Here is a 5,508-nt window from a genome sequence, read left to right as displayed (position 1 = left end):
GGCTCGGGGGGGAGGAAAAGCCAAACGCAAAGGGTTGTACCCTGGAAGGGTGAGTGTAGAAGTCCTTTTGGAGGAGCAGGGACTGTGCGTGGCTCGGAGGAGCGGGGGGCTCCCGGCTCTAGCGGGACCCCAGCGCCGGGTCCGGCCGCTTTAACGTGGCTTCTCATCCCTTTATGATTAAAGTTCCTTTATCAAGAGTAATTTGACTGTGTCTTTGTGCCGAGCGCTTGCAGGAGCAGAGATGGGAACTTAGAAGCTAGATACGAGCTGTAAAAGTTCTTAATTTCAACCTCTTTATAGCCTTGAAGTTCCCACTCGGCGACTCTGATTAGGTTTAGTCTCCGCGTTTTTACCGTTGCCATCCCTCGGCAGTTAGTGAAGAGAATGCAGGATAAGATGTGGCGAGGAGGAAGTCATTCCGAAAGCACTTTGTTTTATGAAAACACAGAATTTTGGTGGAGTGGGGCATCCCATAGCCACCAACACAAAATCTTTATAAATTCAGTTGGTCTAAAAAAACCCCTCTTAATGTCCCATTTTGGAAGGAAAACTTGCATATAACAGAGCCGGAGACCTGTCAGGATTTATTAGCAAAATGGTCTTGTACGTGTTGAACTCTGTTTTTAATTAGGCACCTAAATTAGACCATAAAATGGTTGATTAATCTTTTACAAGTAAGAGGTGGAAGGGGAGAAGGAGAGAATAATGCTTATGATTACATTAATCTGTTAGCCCAGATGCAGCGGGCGAAAGTCAGTGTTTAAAGGATCCATGTTATTTTTACATTTGGAGAAGTTGGCATCAAAGTTCCATGGAACTTTGGGAAGTTTCACCTTAATTTTTAAGGAATGTGGGCCCCATCCCTGGGAACACGCTGCTACTTTATTAAATAGTATTTTTGCAAAAGGGGCTTTTTAACTGAAATACAACGAATCTGAACGGGATCGCTCCAAAGCAGCAAGTGTGAGGGATGCTAAAAGTCTTGAAACCACCCCGAGGATCCGAGTCTGTGTGTGTCTGTGGGACTGGGACCCGATTTCGACTGGGAAAACTAAACAGTGCAGAATATATGGGGGGAGAGGATGTATTTGTTCAAATCGACAGACAAGTTGTTGGTAATTGTGTGTTATTTCTATCTTCAGTTTGAATTAGATGCAGAAGTTTGTTCCTATAAATCTCAGCGCTAGAAATCAGATACTATAAAGCTCCAAACTCCCACTGACTGCAGTGAATCTTGGCTTCTCAGTGCTCTCTCGAGTGTGCTGCTTTCTCCAAGCTCTAATGAGGCTTTTATTTATTATCTTCATGTCAATAAGGAGATGTGTTTGTATTTCCTTGTTAATGGCCCAATAAAACCAGATTAAAAATGCTATAAAAGAGCCTCCGTGCCAGCCGTGGTGGGGCGAGCTGGGCAAGCCTTGCCTCTGCTTTTGAGATGCTTTTACACAAATGGACTGAACTTTGGGACGGGGGCAGTTCCTTGTGTCCTCAGCACCCAGTCCTGGAAGTTTAAATCCAATCTCCTGACTTTGGAAAGATGAAGACGCAATTTTTAAGCCACGTCTCGTTGCAAGTATATTTTCTTCGACCAAATTCTGACTAAACTGGGTCATTTCTGTTTGGAGTTTTCAGTTAGTTGTTGAAGTTGTTCCTGCCATATAATAGTGTCCCAAATGTGTTTTCCAGAATTTTGGGTGGCAGAGGCATCACAAATTTGCTTATTTAGCTTGATGAAAGCTTATATTTTGGGGTGTTTGCAATTAATTGTATTTAGACACAGAGCAGTAGTTAACATAAAGTTTTCATCTATAGAAAATAACTTTCGAAGTTTTTGACTTTTTTCTTGCTCTATTTTCTGTCAATTGGAACATAATCTGTTTGCTTTTATTTCCCCTGTGTAGAAGACAAAACAGCCTCATGTAGCGCTGACCACCGTTCCTAAAAAGCAGAGGGAAACATTAAATTAATTTTTCAATAGTGAGATAAGTAGAAATCGAATGGAAATAACTTCTGTCCGCACATTGCGGGGTTTTTCCCCCCCCGGTAATGAATACAGCATGTTAACTGCTTCGAGTGAAAATATGTACCATGACAGAGGAGAAACGGGATCCAGCCACTATTGCAAACTCATTTTAAGTAGTGCCTGGGACTTTTGGATAGTGAAGAAGTTTCCCCTTCACAGCAGTAGGAGTTCAGCTCTACTGTAGCCTATGTGTGAGTGTCTGGCTGCCCGGACAAATGGGAAGTTGTTTCCTTACTATATGAGTAAAGTAAGGGCTTACTATATGAGTTGGGAGGGGGGGGAAGTGTCTCTTGCAAGCCTAGAAAATGATTTGTTGAATTATTATTTTTATGTTCCTTATTTCATGCAACAGTGATGCATTTTTAAATATACTAGGGACTTGAAAGCCTGTTGTCCTATGACAAATGTAAGGTAAGCAAAATAAGATCATTAGTGTTATGTGTTTTGGGGTGGGTTTTTTGGATTGATTTACTTTATTTTTAACCATTTTAGGCCCAGCGAGCTGTAGTGCCTGGTCCCTCCTGCTGTGGGCTGAGCATTCCCAGCCCCACTCAACATCACTGATTTATATTTCAAGGCTGTAGCCCTCTGCTAGCAAACCCTGTGCTATGGCTACGCTGGCTGAAAACTCGATAGCGGTATTAGCCTGAGCCCCTCCACCTCCCGCAGCACATGTGGGACCTTTCTGTCCTTTTTTTTCCCCTTTTCTTTTTCCTTAAATTAATGTTTTTCTTCTTAAAACTCTGGGGTTTCCTCTTCCCGCTCTTGCCAGGCTGCCTTGATTCATTCTCCATGCTGAGGCTGGCTGGGTTGGCGCAGCAGGATCAGGCCCCATGGTCTGGTGGAATGCAGTAGACAGTTTCAAACACGCATTTCTTAGCCTCCCCAGTCACCTAAATAAGTACTGGGGGAGCTTAATGTGCAGTGTGCTGCTTCACAGCAATTCCTGAATCATGAGAAACTGCCTCATTTTTTTATCTTTATATTTGATTTTGCCCCAAAACCCTCTTTTTTTGCCCCAAGGAACGTCAGGGTGCAAGCAGCACAGTGCTCATGCTTACAACGGGCCACACTGGGCACAGGGGAAGGATAAGGAAAGGATGGTTGAAAGTCCTGGGGTGAAAGCCTTGCGGAATAAGAGGGAAATCTGGAGCAAGGCAGGATTTTTGCCCTGGAGTTTGGCCGTTCTCTCTAGTCTCAACTTCACAGTGGTAGCGAGCGCTTAATAGCTGCCGCTTAACTGTGCAGACACAGCCAAGCACTTGCAAAACTCAGCGTGTCGCAAGGTTCGTTGGCCTCGGGAAGTTTGGGAACGGTCTTGATTCTCCCGACTGGACTTTGGGTGCAAATGACTGTATCTGAGCAAAGAGCAGTTCCTTGCGTGTGTTCTCATGAGCTGCATTGGGTTGGAATGAGCGTATCCTAAAGGACAGTCGCGTTCCCTGGGATGGCTTTGCCAAGCAGCTTTCCCATGGAGATTTGGGTTTCTTGTTGATTTTTAATTTGGTTTTTATATCTATTGACCTTGGATGTGTTGCACTGGAACGGGGACTTTTAATGGTCCCCACAACACCCGCGCAGGGTTCCGTGCCCCTTTGCCCATTGCAGCAGCTCCCCATGACGTTGCCTTTAGCCACTCCGCACAGTTCGGAAGAAAATGGCCCCAAAAAAGAAGGGCTGGGCTGCTATAATCAGTCAGCAAGGCCCTTGTGTTTGCATGGGCTCATTCCTTTAGATCTGAGGAGGGTTGAGTTGTTCAAACAGATGGCAAAGATTATTCGTGTTGCTGGGGTTTCAGCGCGCTCTGCTCCGTTTCAAGCATGTTGCCCGATATGACGCACGTGACAAGTCCTTCCCAGCACGACGCTGGGAAGGGGGGGAACGACATTGTCTGCCATGATCGAGTTTCATGGCCTCACCTGTTGAGCTGCTGAACTATTCCAAGTTGACCATGCATTGGGGGTGACTTATGTGGATGGTGGATCTGCCCGGCTAATCGCGTTAGCGCAGCGCCGCGCGGCGTGCATGGGGAACGTCGTGTGCTCCTTCTTGGCATGAAAATGATGGGAATGAAAACCCACGGGCTTGACTCTGGCTATGGGATTTAGTGTGGGGTTTTTTTCTTTTCAAGTGGCCCATGGCAGATGTCTGTAACACACCCCGAGCTTTGGATACTTCGAGGCGCTTCCAGTGAAGCCTTTGTTTCTAAAGGCATTCAGCCAGCCCTAGATGCAGTGGCTATAAAAACTCTCATCCCAAACCATCATGCTTTCGAGCTGTATTTCCAACCAGGCCTGACCATGGACTTTTCTTAACGTCAGGCCTTGCTCGCTAAACTGCTTTGCTTGCTGGATTCAATGCTATTAATCCATCCCAAGTAGGAAGAAGTCTGACATAGCAGCCATTCAGTGTTCATGTCTTCTGGTGGTGTGTCCACGGGTGATCAATGGGTTCAGGGGATAATGAATGGGCAAGGGCCATGCAGGAGGGTTAACATATGGGCTCAAAGAACAACAAATAGCGGGGCACGTTATTTCAGTGGTGTAATTAGGAGGTCAGGGGCTATCATCTGCTACCTGTTGTCACCATGTGGTGTGTGAGGAGGGGCTGGAGGAGCAGCTTCCTCCTTGCTTAGTGAAATGACTAAGTGCTGTGCTGGGTCCTGACTTGCTGCTGCTGACTGTACCGGGGCTTGCCCACGCCGCTGCAATTTCAGGTCTTTCAGCAGCTCACTCTGTGTTTCCTAATTACCTCGTGAGAAACACCGTGTGCTTTTTAAAGCAGCTCAGCCCCGTGGCTGTCACCAGCGGCAGCTAGAAGGCAACTGTGTAAATGGACCCTATCTCAACTTTCTTAATGGAAACAAGGGCTCCCGTGATGAAATATAGTGATTATCAGCAGGCTCAGTGGGAAAATGGGGTTAATTCAGGGCAGGGGTTTACTGGTGCTATAGCTTTGCCTATAGGCAGTTGTTTCTGGACTGGAGGTGATTGCAAGGTGCATCAGGAGGAGCATCGCATCAGGGTCAGGTAGGAAGAGGAAGGTAGGTCAGGAGAGCAGCCCCTCAGTCTTGAGCATCTCTCTGCCTGGGGATGGTGGGGACTGCTCAGACATGATGTGCAGTAGACCTTGGTTCATTTATAAAGGTGACAGGAAGGAGATAACCTGGTGCCACGCTGGCTTCAAGCATTCCCCATGGTGGTTTTCCTCTTTGTAATAGCTCTGAAGCTGGAGGATGAAAATCAACTCAGTGATGGTGATCTTATATGTGATGCCCTTGTACTGGGAGGGGGTGAGGGCCATTGAGGGGTGAGGAGGGGTGTGCGGGGAGGATCAGAAGTTTGGATGGTTGGGGGTTTAGGTGATGCTGGTGGGAATGTTGGGGGGAAATAGATACAGAAGTGCTCATAGTGATTTCTAGTAAATGAATAATTCAGTCTTTGTTTCTTCTGTTAAAATACATGAGCATGGCAGTGTCCGGCCAC

The sequence above is a fragment of the Nestor notabilis genome, unplaced genomic scaffold (genome assembly GCF_000696875.1).
Source record: "Nestor notabilis isolate BGI_N333 unplaced genomic scaffold, ASM69687v1 scaffold13621, whole genome shotgun sequence".
Taxonomy (NCBI): Eukaryota; Metazoa; Chordata; class Aves; order Psittaciformes; family Psittacidae; genus Nestor; species Nestor notabilis.
Note: the sequence above shows the minus strand (reverse complement) of the source record.